The 22,959-nt window shown below is 37.3% G+C and overlaps 1 protein-coding gene across 2 annotated transcripts in view; it reads left to right on the forward strand.

Annotated features, from left to right (window-relative positions):
• The first annotated feature begins 2,154 nt into the window (after window positions 1-2,154).
• Window positions 2,155-22,959, forward strand: part of LOC117419756 (peroxisome proliferator-activated receptor alpha) — a 60,191-nt gene continuing 39,386 nt past the window's right edge. The window contains exon 1 of one of the 2 annotated variants that reach the window (XM_058986331.1): window positions 2,155-2,259. The gene's annotated coding sequence lies outside the window, so the exon portion shown is untranslated. Of the gene's footprint in view, window positions 2,260-2,856; window positions 3,105-22,959 lie in introns of those variants that run through there. The other variant, XM_034032812.2, reaches the window with a different exon arrangement.

The raw sequence follows: 22,959 nt of genomic DNA on the forward strand, positions 1-22,959 counted from the left end.
TGATATCTTCCTGTTGCTGCCTAGACAGATGTCAGTGGCGATATCAGTAAAGAGCGTTCAGTGAACGTATAAACATGGAGGGCTCCACCCTTGTCAGTCTTGTCATAGTACTGCTACAGTAGATGCCGCTTATTATCAACCCCCTTGGTTCCCAGCCGAAAGTTGTTAATAACCAAAGTTGTTAATAAGGAGAATGCCATCGTTTCAAATTAATTTCAAGTTTATTTATATGGAGCCTATATACACCGTACTTTTTGAAAGCACATGTTCTTTCAGTGAACTTCATCGGTTACAGACAGGTCTACAAGTTTGGAAGACAATCGGCGGATATAAATGTACAGAGCGTCTATTAAATATTGTATCTGTAACAAGTTCATTTGGTTTGTTTGACATCTGCTGTTACAATGTCAGCACGGAACCCGTGTTAGACATATCGCTGAGCAACACCGACGTTTTCGTGCGGCATTATGTGCATTATGATGTTATTTGGGGTTTTTTTCCACCATGCAGTACACACACCTCTGCGTGCTTTCCGCGCGCGATGTGTTGTTTGTTATGCATTACATCAGTTTGTTCGGTTTCGTTTGCATCTTGGATTGTAATGCGATTGCTTTCACGTTGTCCGACTTTGAGGTTGAAACGCATTACAGTTCCCTCTCAATCGGGCCGACACCACTTATTTAAGTGAACCCTAGTCCACTTGTTTGGTGCGCACTCTGATGCGTTTGGATGTTTCACCCCTGCCAAAACGAACCGAAATTAGGTAACAACTGAACAAAAACGCGAATTATTCTCTCCAAACGAACTAGATGTGAAAGGGCCATTAGTCGCACTTGTTAACCCCGATTGCAGCATACCAGAAGATAGGGCCTAATCACCACAGGTGGATCATCTGCTAAATTGGACTAAACAAGATCCCGATTGCAGCGTACCAAATCGGATGTGAAATGAGCCTGTTCAGGAGGACTAACTTAGTACTATGAAGTATAAGACGACTAACTTAGTACGCTTGCTCGTCCTACGTTTGTACAGCACATTTCAACACGAAGACAGCCCCATTATTATCTGAAATGAAGTCTAAAAACTAGTGACGTGAAAAGTGACGCCTTTTGAACGTCAGTCTGAACCCTTTGAAGCACTTGGTTCAATAAGGTTCTTAGGTAGACAGTGAATGTATCCAGTAGTTTAAATAAACTACTAGAGCAATGTGGCACCCTTTTCCTTTTTATTTCTGATGTATTATGGTTGAGGAACAAAGTGCTCTGAAGAGATTGGTTTCGTTTTATTCATTACAATATTGTAAAAACTATAATGAAGTGCTGCACAATAAGATACTGTGTATTTACATAATAAAAAAAGCATGCACGTGTGATGTATTCAATTTAACCCGAAACGTCAGTGTAATGGGTATTAAATATAAACGACAAATGTAGAACTTAACGTTCAGTGTCAAGCAGCAATAGATTACAGGTCCGGCAAGCTAAAATGAAGGTATGATCTGTGTGCGAAATGTGCATAAAAAGACAATTATGAATATAGGTGCACTTTTACTTAAACGTGTTTGCCCGAATCATAATAAAGACGATTCTATCATTAATATATTTATTATTTGCTTTGTTCATACATTTTCATATTTCTGACCTTTTTTATATTTATGTATTTATTTATTTATTTATCAAATGCTAGTAATGATAATGTACACCTAAATGTCCGAGTTTGTCTTTACACTTTAAATCAGGGGTTCTCAAACTGGGTCCTGGGGACCCCCTGTGTCTGCTGGTTTTCATTCCAACTGGGCTCTCAATTACTTAACTAGACCCTAAATTAAACTAATAATTTGCTTATTTAGACCTTTTTTACGTTTTCAACTCTTAAACAGTTGCACTACTTATCAAATGTTACTTGAAATATGCAACTGTTCAAGACCTGAAAACAATAAAAAAAAAAAAAAAAAAAGGGTCTAATTAACAAATTATCAGTTCAATGAAGGGTCTAGTTAAGTAACTGAGAGCTCGGTTGGAATGAAAACCAGCAGAGACAGGGGGTCCCCAGGTCCGAATTTGAGAAGCCCTGCTTTAAATTGTGAATTTCCATCGTCATTTGTAATGGCTTATTATGGGTTAGTCCTCATTACCGGTCTAACTTGTTCCACTAGTTCAGGTCAGCTGTTTGGAACGCTGCACTCGGGACTAATTTAGTACAGATCTGCAGGATTTGCTAGACCGCATTTTAGTCCACTTGATGCGGACTAAGTCACAGGTACGCTGCAATTGACCCTCTCGCGTCAACCCGCTTAAGCTAGTTTTATTGCTAAATGTGATTTTATAATTAGTATCACACAAAACTTTATGTATGCTTGTCTTCTCGGTATTTGAATAATTACATCACTGTTAAAATTCACGTTTGATCGATAGGGATTTAAAACTAAGTATGGTGTGTGACTGTTTGTATTTAAATGAACAACGCATAATAATGTCTTCATATCAGTTTTCTTCTATTATAAAAACTTTACTCGGAGATTTTTCTCCCTTATCCCTTATCAAATGATATCCCTTATCAAATATTGATTGTGAACCTCCTCATGTAATGTAGTATCGTTGCATTTTACAAATACTATTTTTAATTTGTGATGTTCATAATTCATTAATAGTATTAGTAAAGGTAGTTAAATGCCATGCTTTACTTTAAACAAGAAGCTAATCTCTTAACTTTTTTCTGCGCCGGGACTGTGAGAATGCATTACCGCTGTTCTACCAGCAGCAGTAAACAACCACATGCACACACGAGTGACAAACTGTATTCATAATCACAGCAGCAGTTTAATTGTAACTTAAGTAAGGGATGGGTTAGCTGTCGTGCAACTTCATTTGCTGAGAGCATAGGTGTGTCGGGAGGTGTGTCAGTGTATCTGTCAGTCACGCCGTCATTTCCTCCAACAGCCAGTGTTCCTTGTCTTGAGCTAGTTTGTGTTCTGTGAAAACGGGGACAAACAAGGACGTGCAGAAATCAGCGGGTCGTTTTTGATTTGCGAGTGCTTGCTGTCTATTCCAAACTCTACTATGGTATCGATGGCAAATTGAACGAGGGCAGCTGACATGAATAAGGTGAACTGTTAATTTGTAAATTAGTTTGCGGCAGTAACAGAATTGGTGTTGTTTAGTTGTATTCTGACTGTACTACATGTGAAATTGCCAGAGCTGGTCTTAAGTAAGTAGGGACTTTTAGATGTTGTTCTAGAACTAGTACAAATCAGAACACGTTTTGAGTCAAATCTTTTTGACATCTCAGCCGTTTGTTATTTAGCACAATTTGTGAACGAGTGTGACGTAACTTTGGTTTCAAAAGTGTGTTTGTGTGGGAGGTCAGTTTCTGTAGCTGATGCATGCATAAAGATTATTCTATCTGAAATAATGAAAAAGTGAGGGGGATATGCCCCCAGTCTAAATTTCGCCTATGCGATATTGTTTATCAGATGTTTATAAAGGACAAAACAAAAATGCTTCTAGTACCTAGCTAGCTGCTTCATCCTGTCTTCCTTTACCTACCACGCCTGCGCAACGATACATTCATTGCATAGCTTGTATGTTTATGAAGATCGTATTTTGTTTAAAACCTCACTTTTCAATTGTATTCGATTGTACGTTAAAGGTAATTTGGGAAGTATGCTTGCTGTCTGAATTGGGGGGGGTAGTAATTCATGTAACTTGAAACTAACATAACTGGAAGAACTTAGTTGTACATGCAGTTACAAAAAAGAGTTTGCATAAGGTACTACTAAAATGTAAATAATTTCTGTCAGTTTTATTAAAATGACTTCCCATAGTGTATTAGGGTTGTCAAGCGATTAAAAAAAAAAAAAAAAATTGCGATTAGTCTCGCGATTAATTTTTAATCTCAGTTAATCTTGGTTTTAATCTCATATTTAATTGGTGCAATTACTGCATCCATCTCATTCAAATGTTGTATTACTGATATTATTATTATTATTATTATTATTACAATGTATTGGTATTATTAACATCATCCAAAAAACAGTGCATCAGAAAAAGCCAGTTTTCTTAATTTTGGATTCGTTTTGTTGGCCCCTCTATGGTTTTATATTTATTTTCACAGACTCCAGCATTTGCTGTTAAATTGTTTAACGGTTTAATCACAACAGTCAGTTTATTACTCACCTTGCTGCATTTCAAATTAAACTGTATTTTCTGATCGGTTTCCCTATAAAATGGTATTAAATTGTTTTTTATAACTTGAAAATAGTGGTGTAACTTTGGTTTAAAAAGTGTGTGTGTGTGGGGGGGGGGGGCAGTTACTGTAGCTGGTGCATGCATGAAGATTGTTCTATCTGAAATAAAATGTTACAAACAAGTATAACAAAATATCGCCTTCCTTGTTTGTCTGATTTAAAAGATCCAAAGACATTCCTGCGGCAATCATTGAAAACAAAACATTGTTGGCACAATGTCATGTGTGGCAAATAGCTATATTATTCAGTCACTTCTGGGTCATGGAATTATGAAGCCGTGACTATAGGCTTCGAAGAGCACGAAGCTCGAAGTGCAGAGTGCTAGAGCGAGTGTGGCATAATGCAGATTTAATGAGAGGGATGAGAACTGCCCTTGAAATATATTTCTAGAAATGTTGAGGGTTTCCACACAATTGAAATACTTAAGATAAATACAGTTTTGCTATTAAAATGATGCTAGTATGTATTGGTATAAGAAAAGGGTGTTTTTAAAAAGTATTTTCAGCTTCCATCCACTTAAAATATGCAGATGCAGCTTGAACCTCAAACCGCAGTGTAACTATGATGATGTAAATAACACCAAGCTCCAGACAATGAGTTTCAAATGTTAAACGTGTTCCTGTTTACAGGTAAGAACAACTTTACTATGATGAATACGATAATGTTCGTTATGGTAATTGTTTGTTTATTAGTTTTAAAAATGTTTAGTAAAATGTGACCAAGAGTGAGTTTTTTGGAACATTGAGTAGAGATGCGAGTGTGCGATGTATTTAAAGATGAAAAATAATTTGGAATCGGTAATGTATTGTGATTAATTTGGTATAATAATTGTGTAAAAAGCACTTGGCAAAGTGTTCAGTTTTTATTGATGTCTATTTATTTGCACAAGTCACAAAGGTCATTTTGCTGTTTTAAGTTTACTTTTTCAGTTTAAAATGAAAAGTTAAACTGTAAGTAGAAAGAAACCTCAGTGTGATAACATTAGTAAATAACACAAGCTATGGTGAATTACAAACTTTAACCATTTTCCTGTGTTTTGGATACATAAACGTAGTGCATCCTCCTCTAGCTTTGTCCATCTGTTTGCCATTTTCTGATCTCAGGCTGCATACAAACTTGTCAGCCTGGGCCTTTAAACTAAGCGCCGCGTATGTTCACTTCTCATTGGTCGGTTTCCCTTGTTAAGGTGTGTGCAACTTCAGGATTGGATCAACATTATGGATCAGTGGAGCCTGATCCAGATCCTCGTAGTAAAACTCCATCTCATGATCCAGTTCCAATGATCCTGGATCTGATACCATTTTTTCCCCACTGACTTCTGTACTGACTAGTGATTATACCAATAAATTATTATGAAATATAAGTTTTAGTACTGCAATGTGAGTAGGACTTTTACCCATTATTGAAAAAGTGCGGGGACATGCCGCCCCCCCCCCCCCCATGTAAATTACGCCTATGCTTGAAAATATCTAAATAAAACCAAGCATTTACTGAGTAACAGTTATATGTTCCTTTAATTGTAAATGATCTCCTAAAATAAATGTGGTTATTGAAATCAAATTAAGTCGGTAGCTATCCACTTTGCAACAGCATTGTTTATGCAGGGTGTCCCACTGAGAGTAACTCCCATAAGTATTACAGCATACAAATAAATAATACATAATCACATGATGGAGCAGCACAGACATGTACAGGAGTCCTCGTTATTACAAGCTTGGTTTATAAATGTAATTCCCAACGTGATCATGAATGAAGTGTATGTTAATAAACTATAGTAATAAAGTAACAGACAAACTAACTGTCAAACTAAATTAACACAGCACCCCTACAAATGTTACAAAATGCAGCAGCAATATACAAGACATGCACTTTATTTAACAGAATGGGAAACGCCAAATTGCTCGGCGACTTGTGTCTGATTCAGATTTTTTTCAAGAGCTCGACCAATTTCCAACTTTTTGTAGCAAGAGAAACAGGCACGTTTTGCCGTTTGTTTACATGCCGTTTTGTAGTGATGAGGTGCAGTCGTGGAAATCGGAATACGAAACAATTCAATGATATGACAGCGGTTCTGGAACGATTTAGTCAACCAATCAGTGTCCCTCAAGACACTCTCGCGATGACAAGTCGCTTTTGAAAAGACTGAATAAACCATTTTAATTTAATACCCACGGAGGCCCCACCGCCAAACACCTCCACTCCACTAATACTCTTCAGCAGGGTTGCCAGATTTTATGATGGGAAAAATAGCAACCTCATTCTTCAAAACAAGCGCAACTTTAGCCACTCCCCATTTCTGGTCACACTTAAGGCAATCATTTTATGACATCATTTTTAACCAACCAGAATGCTCTGTTCCGGACACTTTAAACTGTGTTTGTAATAGCCACACACAAGAAAGTGAGAGAACACAGAACACATTGGGCAGTAGACCTATTGAAATTCTACTTCAAGTAACTGCAAAATCAGCAATTTATATTATTTAACCCATTCAATATGTATTGGGCACGAATAACAGAAAATAATAACTTTATATTAACAGGTATCAGAGACCTGTGCCTTCTGTTCACTGTTCTGCCTGAATGACGCTGCAGCGAGTAGGGTGCATGACAATTCCCCCCCTGACAATTTGTCCTATTACTAGATGTACATATTTAAAGTCATAATATAAGAAATGTGTGTATACTTTTAAGATGTGTAACCACATAGAAATTGTAGATTGTTCACTTCAACAAGCTAGTGGTGTTGGTGACAATGTGTTTAGTGCTCTAGTGCAGTGGTAGTGTAAGGGTTATTGCCCGCATTGTCAAACAGGTACCACATCCATGATGTGGTACAAAACAGGAAAGCCAGAGCACTTATGTTTTTTTTCTTTTTTCTTTTTTAATTGCTCTTCCTGCAGTGATTTAGAGGACAGATTTCAAGCCCCAGTGCACTAGAGGAGACATTTTGAAAAGAGCTTTGAAACAGACTTTAAAGTTATGTGTAAAAAGTTCTCATGGTTTTTTTAAATGAATTAATATCACATGTATTTATTTTACTATTATCCAATGTATCTGAAAGCATATATGGCCTACAGACTAGAGCCATGTGTAGCTGATCATTTGGTAGCTGAGTTCTGGCTGCTTTTACCTCTGTGCCAGATACTGTAAATGAATGACTGATGGCCAGACTCAGCTGTATTGAGAAGGAGTTGGATTGTTTCCATAATGTTGTAATGACTGTGGGAGGTATTTGAAGTGGAAAAAATCCTGTGTGCTTTTTTGAGATAATGTAGCTGGCCAGGCAGTACTGGCCTGTACACCTCCCAAAACAGTCATGTGTTGTGTTATTCTAGTCCAAGAGTTGCACAAGGTGGAAGAAAGCCCCTTAACTTTTTAAACACTCAATAGAGAAATCTGAATAAATGTTCAAGGCAAGGATAAAATGTAGTCTACTGGACTTGGAACAGAATGTATGCTGTAACAAAGGGTACATTTTGACCTTCAAATGTTCGGAACACATTACTGAATGAAGGTTCGAACCTTCGATAGTACTAATTTGCATAATTTAGTGGTGACCATCACCATAGCTACTAGTTTTAAATGTTATTGAAAATCCTATCACACAGGTAATCCATATAAATGGAATAAAACATTCACGTGTAGTTTAAAAATACATTCTATAGAATGGTAATCATATTTTTATAATATAAACAAAAATCTTTCATAACGCAGTATCTCAAAGAGCTTTAACATCTCCGTTAAAAAGAACAAACGTATACAGTATTAAGTAATAACATGAACAAATCTAAACAGAACAATTGAGAAAAAAAGGAGTGAATAAGAATGACAGACAAAACGCAAAGAATCACAAAAATAAGCAAATAAAATCGATACAAACAACTATGTTAGTAAGTCATGTTAAAAAAGCTAAGCTATACAAGTAAGTTTTTAATCTTGACTTAAAAATATTGACCACCACAGCGTCTCTAATAGAAACGGACAATGAGTTCCACAATAATGGGAATTAGGACTAAATCCTCTTTCTCCTCTCCTTTTTCTATTATACCTTTGGGAGTCACAAAAGGCCAGCGTTAGTGTGAAGAGGTTTATATGTGAACAGAATCTCTCTTGGGTAAACCGGTGCCAAGCCATTTAGGGCTTTATATGTCAAAAGTAAGGTTTTAAAATCAATTCTAAAATGCCCTGGAAGCCAGTGCAGCGAGGTCAACGGAGGAGTTATGAGCCCTTTTCTTTGTTCTAGTGAGAATCCTTGCAGCTGCATTCTGAACAAGCTGCAAACGTGATAAGGCATGACGCAGAAGCCCAGCAAATAAAGCATTGCAATAGTCAAGTCTAGACGAAAAAAAAAGTATTAATGAACTGCTCAGCATCAGACAAAGAAAGGAAAGAGCTAAGTTTAGCAATGTTTCATAGATGATAGAAAGACACTTGTAATTTTTCAAATATGAGCCTCAAAACTCAAATCAGAATCTAATATAATCCACGAATGATCTCACCCAGTAGTAGCATATACAAAGAAAATAATATGAGACAGAGAATAGAGCCCTGGAAGACACCACAAGTAATTATATATAGTCCTGATACAGACTCCCATAAAGAAACTAAATACTGTCTGTTAGTTAAATACAACTTAAACCAGTTTAGAACAGTTTGTCCGGCCAACCCAGCTTTTAAGACAAGCACCAAAATGGATATAGAGTTAGAGTCCGCAGTCATCACCTATATATATATATATATATATATATATATTGAATTCCAATGCTGCAGTTGGAATATACGTAGGGCTTTAATTTTTTGGGTTTTATTTTTTGTTTAATTCGGGGCGTGTTATCGTTTTTTATTATTATTTGGCAAAATCTGGTATTTTTGGTTATTAAAAATAAACACCACTCAAAACGCATCAATTTTCAGTTTCTATAATGCATTGAATGTACGTTTCACTACTACATATACAGGGTTTTCCCCAGGAATTGTATATGGCTGGGTGGCAGAGCACTATAGCCGGGAGCACTTTTAACAGAAAAATAAAATTGCATTACCTTAAATATATATTAAGACAAAGAATTTGAATAATAATAAGAAATTGACTAAGGGATAACACATGACAGCGTGTGCATTAACATACTGCTGTAGTTGGGTTGAAGGCGTTAAGCGAAGCTGAGTGCTTTCAACCAACAAAGCCGTATGTTAACGCAACACAACGCACAAGCCCTGGCGTGTGTTACCCCGCTTATAAAACGGATACACGTTTAAAAAAAAACAACATTTTATTATATATCCTTCTGCTTTGGAGGAAAAAATAGTCCCTCAAACAAGGTTCTTTTTGTTGTAAACATTAAACTGGATGTTTTCAACGTTTCTATTTATTGTAATTAATTAAAATGAATGAAGCCTCCGTGCTGGTCTCAATCGCTCTGTAAACAGAGCTGACATAACCTGCAATGTTAGTGACAAAGAATTAAAAAATGCCAATCATGTATTTTTGTTGATAATGAAAAGATACAGAAAAGGAGGCAAAGACAAAGTTCACTATCCACGCATTACTACCACTGACCTGGAGAAGCTAATTCAGAAATACATGAGTGGCATTTTTGAATGCTTGATCTCTAACAGGCTATCATTGCGGTTTATGTCAGCATTGTTTATGGAGCGATTGAGACCAGCATGGAGGCTAACAACATAACAAAGCTAGAAATTGAATCGTCTTGAGCAGCCAAATTACGCACTGAAGCATAGAATTCTCGACATTTTCAAGACAAACTGTTTTTAAGTCGATTTACCATTTCTTTGTTTCATCCAATCAATAAAAATACCAGCTGCTCAAGTGTTTTTGTTTTCTTCAATGTCATTAAGTTGTTGACTTGTTAGAACTTGATGTCTGCGTGTTTTTATTTTTTTTTTTAAATGGAGGTTTTGCTTCTTGTGATTCTAGCCACTTGTCTACTGACATGTCTCCAAAAAGATCAAATGTGACGAAAGGAATTTTCTTCTAAAAAGACATTTCACAACAATGTGTATATTTATTGCAAGTTTTAGTATGTATTATTTCTTTATTCACATTTATATAGTACTTTACGTCACATGGACCTCAAGGCACTTTATACAAAGTTAAAAATCAATCTATTAACAGAAAGAAAGCCAGTGCCAGTGAAAAGAACAATAAAAACAACGTAGTAGGCACATTAATAACATTTCAAATTAGAAAGGACAACTAAAAAGCAGTTCTATTGTATAATAAAAAGGCTAGTTTGTAAAAATATGTTTTAAGTCTTGTTTTAAAGGCAGCAAGAGTCCTAGCTTCTGTCCACATTAGGATTCCAGCAATGTAGAACTGTGCATGCATTTTGAATCTGAGAATTGTGAGAAATAACAGTTATGAATTTTAAACCCATTACCTCCTGCATATGTCACACTGCTTGTTCTTTTCTGCCATCCTTGTCGTAGCTGTCCAGTTCATTAGTTAAAAAATGTGTAAGTTAAGTTAGTACTCCTTGCTGGAGTTAGGCTTTTTTTTTTTTTTTTTTTGTGTTTTGTGAAAATAAATATACATGCCCTGTTGAAATATACCTGTGGTCCAGTGTTCATTTTTACACAAGAAGACCGTGTGGAAAGGTCCAGAAATGTGGCAAAACAACCCCACTTTGTCACACTAGCTAACTCACATCATACTGTACATCAGGGGTTGGTAAGTAAACGTCATGGTGGGCCAAATGACCTGCCGGCATTTCCAGAGCAGGCCTCTTGATGCGCATACATTAAGATGTGCCATGCACCCTGGACTACGTGAGCTTTAACTGCATTCCTGGCGGCAATGCTGCATCAATCTTTACCTGCATATACGACCCAATGTATCGATATCTATTCCATGATGGGGGAAAAAACGGCAGATTTAAATTGTTTCATTGGCAACCGGCTGATCAATAAAAAATAAAAAAAAAGCTGCGGCCGGTTGAAAACAAATCAGAAAGGAATAAAGTACCAATTGTGATAGTGTGTCCTTGTCAACTCCAAATACATATCAGTAAAAATAATATAGCATTTGTGTTGCATCTATTAAGAGACAAATTAGTTTTCTTTAACATTACGATATGTTGAAAGTGAAACGTAACTCAATGTCAGCTGTTGAGCCGATGTCCCCCACATTTGTCAAGTGGGTTTGAATAACGTAGTGCGATTTGGTATTTCAACAAAATGAGGGGCACGTACATTTTTGGAGTTCTGCCTGTTATCGCTGTCAAGTCTGTCACCCTCACACCTGATGTTTTAAAGCTGATCGCAATAGGAAAGTGCAATTGTTCTCATTGAATTTGTTATAAAGCAATGAAGCATTTAAAATACAAATGTATACTACTTAAAAAATAAATAAATAAATAAATAAATAAAAAATAATAATAATTATTATTATTATTCTGCGTTCCTGTGTATGAGGGTTCTATACCATAGCCAGGCATAAATGAAACGCATTGAACAAAACACAATGACGCATTTAAAATAAAAAATGTGTGCTACTTTTGAATTTACTTTGTTTTTGTGTATTCCTGTGTAGGAGGGTTCCAGCACCATAGCAAGACTTAAATGTAATACAATATGCCGTTGTATGCAAAACCTGATATACAAGCACTTTGAAATCAGTATTGCAAAACACTTAATTTTCTGCTTAGTGGCCAGAAATATATTGTATCGGCCAGCTATGTGCGGGGGTTCTGGCGGTCAATGAAGAAACAGACAACAGGGTACAGCAAAAGCAGTGAAATTGCTTTTTTATTTTTATCAAATCGTTTTCGTGCTGTTTTATTCAAAGGGTCTCTCTCACTCTCTCTCTCTCTCTCTCTCTTCCCTGCGAAACAGACTCGCATCACACACCCACTCACATCAGTGGACAACACAGGAAACATTATGTGTACAGTGTACAGTTCTTTGTGTTTGCCCCGCTGCTACTATATATGAAGATCACATGGGGAATCCCCCATGACAGACAGCCCTGTTGTGGCAATATTACAATGAAGTTCCACTCTCACTCCGCACTTGATACAGCCCTGCCAAGGAGGCCTCCTGTACGCGGGCTGGATTTGGCCCGCGGTCCGCCGATTGCCGACCCCTGCAGTACATGTGTATCCAGTGTTAAGTGTTCCATTGCAAAACCCAGTCTCTTCTATGTTTGTACGGGTAATAGTAGATTTTTTGGCAGCAGCTTTTCCAGGTAAACCACATTCCTATAACTTCCTTAGAACAGTCCTGCTGTATTATTGACTGATACACCATGCTTCTCTTGCGCCTGTACGATTATTTCAGGGGACCTTTTCAAGTGATTGAAAATTAGTATTAAACCAATGACCCAATCCTGATTTCCAGAAATGCTATGTTCTGCCACGTTCCCCATCATTCTGCAATGTCTGTTGCAATGCATCATTTTCTTCTGCAGTGGCCTTTTGACTACAGCTATTCCCCTGGTTATTTCACAGTTCTTTTTTTTTTAGGGGAAGCATTCTTTTCAAAGTTCAATTGGTAATCAACAGGCAAATGTTGTAGTCTCATTTTGTACAAGATTTCCAACAAATACCTGATAAAGGGAAAAAAAATCACTATATGTAGGTCTTGCTCAATTTTGAACAGTAAATTACTCAGAAGAGCTCAAAATATAGTTCACCACTTGCTTTTGCAATACCAGGCCTAAATTAAATTCCTTGCCAGTTTTGAATGCTAAAAATGCAAAACTCAAGATTGCAACATATATTTGGAATACCTATTGTGTTTTATAATCAAACACTGAGATTTCTTCACAATCTAGGCAGTCGAATGACTTTCTGGTGGTGGGACTTAATGACCAGTACTGTGTGTCCAAAGCATTAATGAAAAAAATTATCTTGAGAAAAATATCACTGGTAGCTAACAAGTTAAAAAATATTTCGTAATTGGTACGCACATTAGTGTCGTCATAGAAAAATAACCTTATTTTTCAGAGCTGTTGCCGCCCGTGTCAAACCTCATGTATTAAACCAGATGAGAGAGTGAAATATTCGCAGCCTTGTTGGTGGCCATGACATTGACCATAATATGGCTGACTTCTTTTTTTTTTTTTGTTTAGGGATAGTACACTAAAGTAATGTAATAAAGTTTGGTACACAGCTGTATTGTTAGATATTTCTTAGTTAAGTTCCATTACCAGTTTTGTCTAGTAAAAATTAACCCTTTCACAGCTGCATTGTTTTAACCACACATTTCACATAGGGGTTATATTCTCAAAGCCAACGTTCCAGATAAGTTGCATACTGGGTGTTTTACACATTGATAAAATTATAATTACTTATGATAGTTTGATTTTATGCAAAAAAGAATATGGATAGCAATGTTTTTGAGATTGCATGTTGTCAAGCTTCATGTACCTCATTGGTTCCCGGCATCTCAATGGTCAATTGCAATGCGTGTTTGTGACTGGCTTCTCGGTCTTCAGGGTTTCTCTTACCGTTTTAGTCCCCCTCAACCTAACCTACCAATTTATTTATCTGTCAACCACATTTTTTAATCAATACAATATTCTGTGTTTGGAGAAAGCTGACGATCAATAAGGAATACAATATTATTGTGTCTTCATTTGCATTAGTGCAGTATCTGTATTTTTTTTTATATAAAAAAAAGTTTAAGAAAGTGTTCTGTTTCTGTGTTTATTTGCTTCACAGCAATATTGTTTGTGGTCAATAAAGCAAATAAAAATAATTGTTTTTATTGTAAGACCCCGTTTTTGCACAGTAGTTCAAAGTAACATTACAGTTAAAAGTCGGAGTTGTTTATATCAGGTTTAGTAACTTTTATTAGGTGTGTTTCTTCTTTCTGAAAACAATGTGCTAAATCGATGGTGCACTAAAGATTGAATTCTTACAGCTGTGGTGAGTGGCAGGCTATACAGTCAGGTCAGCAGGCATACAACTGTAGAACCCACATTATAAACTCTGCTTGTTAATGTGCATTGAAATTGGAGCTGGGTAGGGAGGTTTTCTGGTAGAGATCTGCTGGGGAAGCATTTGGACGGCATTAGTGCTATTTTTAGTGCCGCACCATGGAGTGCTGGTGTTTCTCTAGAAACATTCTATTTTTCCTTATGCAGCTCCAGGTCAACAGAGTTTAACAGAACTTGATTTTCTAGTTGATGACTTTTTGTTTTCTTTCTAAGCGCTTCTTGGATTTGACCATGCTTGTGTGACACATTTTAAACGCCTCTCTTCCTACATTGTAAAAGTGGCCATAAAAAAACCATTGCTGGTTATATTACAGCAATCTTCAGACAGGCTTAAGTCTCAATTTAATCGACGTTATTGTGTGGGTGTTTGTATTGACTATTAACCTTTAGTTAAACTTTAGTGAAAAACATTTTCTTCTGAATAATGACCGATTTATGACATCCTACAGGCCGTTGTAATAAAGGTTTTTGACATTCCTAATAGGCTGTGGTTGTATAACAGTTAGTCAAGTACAGTGTTATGCAAAACCAGCTATTTACCCATCACGATTCTACCAAAGGTGTTATTCCTCTTGAGCAAAGCACATGCTTTTTTATGTATTTAATTAACAAATGCATCCAATTTAGTGTAGCCTGTTCCTTTTTTGTACCCACGTGAAAGGCATAGTGGGCTGAATGGACTCCTCTCGTTTGTAAACTTTCTTTCTTTCTTCTGTTTTGTGTCCTGCCAGCTTTGTGTAAGAAATAATGCTCTCACTGAGTGAAAATCAGGTGATATTTTGACAATATTGCGTGTAAACTTATAAAGTAGGGCTACTGATTTTCCACGATCGCGGAATCACGGACGGAATCGCGGAATTAGGCATTGGGAACGGGAATGGAATTCTGCATTGCAACTGCACCTTTTTAAAAAAAAAAAATATATACTGCGCAAACAGTCTTTTACCGCTGTTATTCTCCTATAAAAAATAATGGATTGCTTTGAAAACTACACTACCCAGAAGCACAGCGATGACGCTCGTATAAAACGTTTGTGTGTGTTTATTTCGATCATTGGAAATCGAGAAAACAGGTGGTTTTATGGGCATTACGCTAATGGACTCTGTTTCTGTTGCGGCTCTGCCTGTGTGCTGTGTGAGTCGAATTGTTTAAAAAAACAAGTAACTGTTTTGTGAGTTCTGTTCTGTGGAATAATTTTGGAGTTGTAGATACAGAAAAGTGAAAAGTACCTGAAAAAAATTGATCTTGAATTTATGTACTTGAAAACTTAATTGAATTTATGTATTAATTTATTTAGTTATCGCGAATCCGTTACTCCGTCACCCGTTCAACACAAGGAAACAACACTGTGGTTGAGGTGAAACCTTTAGTTTTATAACTTATTTCTAATTTATCATTAACTCATTAATAATAATAATACATACTCAGAGTGATTTTTAGTTTTTTACTCGTGTAAAAAGATGAGGCTGTGTGGTCCAGTGGTTAAAGAAAAGGGCTTGTAACCAGGAGGTCCCCGGTTCAAATCCCAGCTCAGCCACTGACTCATTGTGTGACCCTGAGCAAGTCACTTAACCTCCTTGTGCTCCGTCTTTCGGGCGAGACGTAGTTGTAAGTGACTCTGCAGCTGATGCATAGTTCACACACCCTAGTCTCTGTAAGTCTCCTTGGATAAAGGCGTCTGCTAAATAAACTAATAATAATAATATAACATGGCTCTCTATACTCTAGCTACTGTAGTAAGAACAGAAAATGGTGAAAATTGTAGATTCAACAATGAGTGGACCAATAAATACTTATTTATTTTACCAACTGTACCGAACACAAAGCCAATGTGTTTATTGTGTTTATTGTGCAATGAATTTGTGTCAAAACTCAGTTCCTGGAAAGCCGCAGTGTCTTCTGGCTTTCGTTCCACCCAAGCTCTCAGTCAAATAATTAGACCAATTAAGTAATTAACTGGACACATTTAACACTTCTCTTCAGGCCTCACAATGTTTCACAGGTAGTGTATCTTGAATCAAGTGCATTTCTAAAACCATCAACTGTAAAAGACCTTGAAAAATATTAAATATTGTTAATGAGAGCTTAAGTTGGAATGAAAACCAGAAGACCTAGCGGCCCTCGAGGACTGGCGTTTGACACCCATGGTCTAGGGCAGTCATACTCAAATGGCGGACTGCGGTCTGTGTCCGGACCCAGCAAAGGGTCAATTCGGACCGAACAGCACCGAACTTAACGATAGCAAAGTCAATAAATTAATTTCAGACAGCTTTCAAACATGATCGACCGGGCGCTGTTTTCCAAGTGCAGCGCAGCTTCTCTCTGTCTCTAGCAGTGGTGAAGCAACACCAGCCTGGGGCCGCGTCCTATCCAATTGCGTGTATTTATACAAACTAGTCTCGCATGAATCGCATGAATATATGCAAATGTCTTTGACAGTGAAAGACGGTGTTGGGACTGGGAGCAAGCAGGCAGACACACACGGAAATACATCCATCGATAGACAGTGTGAATGTGAGGATGGCTTGTTCAAAGAAAAGTTGATAGCGAAAATCGCATATTCAAAGACGAGTGGACATACATACATACATAGATGCATTCATTCGCCCCGCAACAAAGTTCAAAACCAATGTGCCTGATATGCTCAGAGTCAGTAGCGCTTGTGAAAAGTGCCAATGTGAAGCACCACTATGACACAAAACAGTCATTTCGAGCAAACGTATCCCCAAAACAGAGGTGAGAACGAGAAAAATAAATCAGTTCAAAGCCCAATATGAGAGGTCCACCAAAGTTCTTGTCCATTCCCTGACCGCCCAAGAACGTGCAATGGAGTGCTTGCTGAGAATAGCTTGGGGTTTGGGAAAACACAAAAAGTCATTTACTGACACAGAGATGGTTAAAGAATGCATGAGTGCAAGTTGCTGAGACCTTGCTTGATGGTAAACAAAATGATGAGCTGAAGGAAAAGATAAAACAGATCCCACTGTCAGATTCCACAGCAATGAGAAGAACTGAAATTAGCTGAAGATGTGATTTCACAACTTGATGAGGCCATTCAGAATGCACCATGCATTTCTTTAGCTGTGGATGGATCACCGATAATGCCCAGCTTCTGGTATTTGTGAGATTTTATGACAAAATAAAGAAGGAATTCTGTAAGGACCTGTTGGGTTTAACAACTCTTGAAGCACACACACAAGGAGAGGACATCCACGAAGCCATCAAAGGAACGCTGACAAAAAGGGGGATAGATCTGAAGTCGGTGGTCTCCATCACCACAGATGGAGCTCCAGCCATGATAGGAAGAGGGAGGGGACTGGTTGCATGTTTGAAAGAGGACCACCCTGACCTGACATCTTACCACTGCATCATCCACCAATCTATACTGTGTGCCAGTCAGGGAGAAGAGTATGCTGAGGTCATGACAACAGTGATGAAAGTGATAAACTTTTTGAGAGCATCATCATCCCTACAGCACCGTCTGCTAAGAGGCTTTCTGACAGAGGTCAATGCCAGCTATGATGACTTACTACTGCACAACAATGTGAGATGGCTCAGCAAAGGCAGGGTTTTGGAGCGCTTTTGGGCCATTCGGGAGGAGATCAAATCTTTCCTATCGGAGCAAAAGAGTGAAAAGGCAACTCAGTTTACAGAGTTTTTGGAAGATGTGGAGCAAATGCAAACAGCTGCATTTTTGGCAGACATTACATCACATCTTAATGAGCTCAATGTTAAGCTGCTGGGACAGATCAACACAGTGTGTGATTTGATAACAGCAGTCCGGGCTTTCCAGAGGAAATTGGAAATTTTCAAGACTGGTCTCCAGGGAGAACTTGTCCACTTCCCCAAACTTTTGGAGCAAACCCAGGGAGAGCAAGATGTTCTCCACCATGCTGATTTCATACAGAAGCTGATGGATAACTTCAAGGCTCAGTTTGACTTCGCTCTTGAAAGACAACTGCTGCTGTTCATACAGAACCCCTTCTTGGTCACAAATGTCAGAGAGTTTTCAGAGGAAGCAAAACGGACCTTCAGATGGGTAAATGTTGCATCACTACAAATGGAGTTGATTGAACTGCAAGAAAATGTGGCTTTGAAAGAGCTGGTTGGTGATTGTGACCCTGTCACTTTCTGGGGAAAGATGGTGCCTGCAGCTGGTTTCCCTGTTATAAACAAAATGGCACTACACATCCTGACCATGTTTGGCTCCACATACTGCTATGAGTCAGCCTTCTCCACAATGAACATTATTAAAACCAAATACCTCACCAGGCTCACCAATGAACACCTGCACCAGTGTCTTAGAATTGCATTCACACCATTTTTGCCAAAGTCCAAAGTATTGGCAGGAGAAAAAAAGTGTCATTTCTCTCATTAGTCATTGATGCAAGGACCAGAGTGACTTGTGCATGCATGAGATTACTATGCAACCACTTTTGTTCTTCAGCAGTGTTGTCACAAATGTGCACTTCTTTATATTTTTGTAAAAAGAGAAACCATTCATTTTTTTAAATACTTTTTGTTGTACTCATTTCTTAAATTTCTTTGAAGCAGCATGACAAATAGTAATAGCCTACTTACTACTACAGTACAGCCTGTGCAATGCACGTTTTCACAAACATTTGATAAACGCTTGATAGAAAACCATGTATCCCAAATCATAATGTGGACAATGGTAAGTTTGTTACTATACTGTACTAGAGTGCGGTTAAATGACGATATACATCTGGACCTTTCCCACTTAGGAAATTTGTGTGACTGGACCTTCTCAAGTTGTATTTGAATACCCCTGGTCTAGGGTATACGAGAAACACATGCAAGCAGTTTTACAGCATGTACATCAGATGAAACTACAGATGGGAGAGAAGTGTCCTGAACATTGTATTTAATTTGTAATTTTATGAAATATTGTAATAATGCCCCTCGTTTTCGACTAGTCTGTATATTGTAATGCCAGCAATAAGCTGTTTTTTTTTTAACACCTTTGTTTGTTGATTGATCTACAGTACATTGTTACTAGCGGACTGCTTTAAGAAAGATTTTTCCTGAAAACTACAGTATCTCAGGGACTTAAATAAAAAAAAATGAATTCAATAGATTTAATGTAAAAATGTTTTATTTTCAAATTACGTTGTTAATTCTTAAATTCGTAAAAACGGAATTGGTCATTTTGAAAAACAGGAAAAAAACAGAATTGGTCATTTTTGAAAAATGGAATTTTCCATTCCCAAGAATGGAAAATCAGGAGCCCTAGCTAAAGCACATTTATATTTGTATAAGGCTTCAAATCACCATCACTAGACATAAAATTAGGGAGTGGACAATAAGATATTTGTATGATCTCATTTACTCAAGGTTTAGTGTACAATAGTTTTATCTTATTGGTTTAGTTGGTCAATACCTTTAGGTTTCTTACACTATTTACCTTTAAGGTCTAAAGTCCTTTCTGGTGTTGGTAGTAGCCTCACAGGGAAGTTGCTGCTGTAGCTTCATCAGTACACAGGTGGGGGGCATGTTAAATACATCTTTCTCTTATAGGTGAGAGGTGTGATCAGTTCAGAACACATTTACCAGGGGCCTGATCGTTTACTCCTGGCACCTGGTCATTTCAGTAATATACCTAAACAAGGGAAGTTCTGAAACACAGGACTGGGTACAGGGCTAAATGCAATTTTCAGGCCCTGTAGTACAATACTGTAATACCCTTTCCAATTGAGGGCTGTATGTTTTCAGTCATCCCTTTATAGAAGAATAACGGGGGGGGGGGGGGTACCATTATAATGTAACTGAATTACCCTAAATAAGCCCTGGTACAGTCTGTTTGCAGACCTCAAGCAATGGCAACACAATGGATGTGGAAGCAAAATTTCACAGGCAGTGGCTCTAATAAACATTGGTACTGATCTGGTACTATGAATTACCAGCAGTGTCAAAATATGACGTTGTCATTCGACCTGAAGATCATGCCATTGTTGCTGCTGTAGAACGACTGGGCCGGACCCTTATTTATTTGTAATCTTATCTCCGTATTGAGTCATGTATACCGATGACGTAAGAAGAGAGACAGTAAACAGCAACTGTTTTTGGCGAGTTGGTTAAAGGTGTTCTAGAGCAGTGGTACTCAACTCTGGCTCTCGGGATCCATTCCAGTCCTGGCCTTTATTCCAACCAGGTCCTAAATTACTTAATTGCCTCTGAGCATCTTCAATTAACTACATTAGAACCTGCTTGGAGTAAAAACCTGGACTGGATCTCGAGGGCCAGAGTTGAGTACCACTGCTGTATAGTATTGGGCTAGTTGTATACTGTATGTATGAGCACAACAATATCTTGGAATCACTGGCCCGATTTGATGAAAGCTTATGTGGTTGTTCCTGACTAGAGTTATTTCACCGCCATGTCAATGTAGATACTGGTGACATACGTTTTTAAAGTGATGTTGCATTAGCTGTTGGAGCAATTGAATGTGATTCGTGTCCATTTTTCTATTCAGTTTTTTTTTTTATCTGACAGGTCTTATGTCTGTCAGTTCAGTAATTGGTTAGTGTCCTGGAGATATCACAGTAAATGTCCTGGACCCGGGACTATTCGTTCTTAATATAACTACACCCTTTCCCTTTCACTAAACACACATATTTATCTTTCTTCATCTCTTATAAACCAGTAAAACACGAACATATGAAGTCAGGCAAATGACGTGCCCCTATTTCCCTTTAGAAAAACAACCCCCTGATGTCTGAGTTATGACTGGTCTAAATATTGGGATGTCTGCACTGAACCCAACTTCTTCATGAAATGTAACATTGGTATTGTTTAATGTTATACCCCACTTTACCTAATACTGTATGTTAATAAAACTTTTTAAAAAGTGTGTGGGCAGTGGCCTGTTGGCCTATGTAATGTAGCTGTAAATATGACAAAGGAAATGTAAGATCATGTATTGATAAGTCAGTGTGCTGCTCAGTCAAACTCCAAGTGGAATAAAGTACAACAAATAGCAAACTAGGATTAAAGATTAACTCCTATAGCACACAATTGCCAACAAAATCATGGAGAGCACCGATTTAGGATTCAAGAGTTCAAATCTTAAGTGTAAGGCCGTAGACACACACACACACACAACTTGGATGATTTCTGTTGCAAAAAATATATGGTATGAAAAGAGGGAATTTCAATATTATGCACTGCTTTATTATTATTATTTTTTTCATTTTAATGTAATAAACACAGATTAATTGTGTAGATTAAAATGAAAAGGCTAGATTTCACTGAATTGTGTAACACTTTAGATTTAAGCAAGGATTCACAGTACTGCCAAAACTATAGCTAGGTTATTCTACAGCACTTTGGCGTCTAACAAATAAATAACAGTTATGGTCAGCTCCTTTTATATAGCTGACCTCGTGAAGTGGACTGATACGTTGTTCAGTTATATGTGTAGTTGAGGTACATGTACATTGAACACACACATTGGATACAATGACCTCTGTGACAAAGACTTTCCTGTGTGAATGAACTGGGTTATCGTACTCCAGACCAAACTGAACCTGAAGGTCTTCAGGCATTAACACTTTCTTCGCATTTCAGTAGTCAAAGCCAGCTGTAAAAATACTGTATTTCATGTGTAAAGGCAGCAGAGAACTATTTTTTTCAAATTAGATACAACTACAGCAGACATTGTGTGTTTGTTTTGAAATGCTTTGTCAGTTTTTTGTGGATGTCTGTACAGTAGGCCACGTTCACCGACTGTAATGTGCATCCACTTTCATTGTCCTGTTTAAATACAGTAACACACAGAGAAATGAATAAAGTAATAGTGCACATTGTCAATACAGGTATGCAATGTCCGTTTGATTTCATAAAGTTCACTTTGTTATGTAAATGATATCTGGTGTAAATTCATACCCCAAAATAATTAATTTAGGCAACCCTTGAATGAAACGGAACGAAAAGAGGCTATTTGGCCCATCGGTGATTTTCCGTTTCCTAGTAGCAGATCGATTCAAGAATATTGTCTAGTTGGTTCTTAAGGGATTCCATTAACCCATTCCATACACTATTCACCACTCTGTTTACCACCACTGGGTTTGAAACAGTGACTTGAGTGGAACTTGGTTGATTCCTTTTTAGGTCTTTGATTAAATCGCCTAACTGCATTTTATAAGGGATTTATGAAATGTTATATTTTTTGGTGTTTTCTGATTTTATTATTATTATTATTATTATTATTATTATTTTATTATTATTTTCAGTTTTTAAAAAATGTAATTCATTGTTTCTGTTTTAAGTCAACATACTGTGGTAACAATTAAGTAGCCTAAATTATGTGGGACCAAAGTAAAAAGGTTATTGAAATAGGCATCCCGAGTTGTGTTTGCTTCCGTGTAGTTTTCTTTTAGCCAGAGAGAGTCTCCTTCCAAATGCAAAAATCAAATTAATATTAAAGTATGGGAGGGTATATTTAAATATTTCTGTCTGAGTTCCAATTTGGTCTTGCGTGACCATTGATATCATGCGGCTTTCTTGAACTGGGTTTCCATGAAGTGTTTAGGCTGTGTTGAACCACCGCAAGTGCAGCTTGCCTCATTTGGCACCAAAAAAATTGTAAAAAAAAAAAAAAAGATAGCGTTGCACAAATAAAAAAATCTCATTGTCTTTTATGATTTGTAGCGCCTTAAGAGGTCCGTTACATATAACCACACCAACATACTTAATATATAATATTTTAGGACAGATGTGTAGCAGAAAAAAAA

Source organism: Acipenser ruthenus, chromosome 14 (assembly GCF_902713425.1).
Source record: "Acipenser ruthenus chromosome 14, fAciRut3.2 maternal haplotype, whole genome shotgun sequence".
Taxonomy (NCBI): domain Eukaryota; kingdom Metazoa; phylum Chordata; class Actinopteri; order Acipenseriformes; family Acipenseridae; genus Acipenser; species Acipenser ruthenus.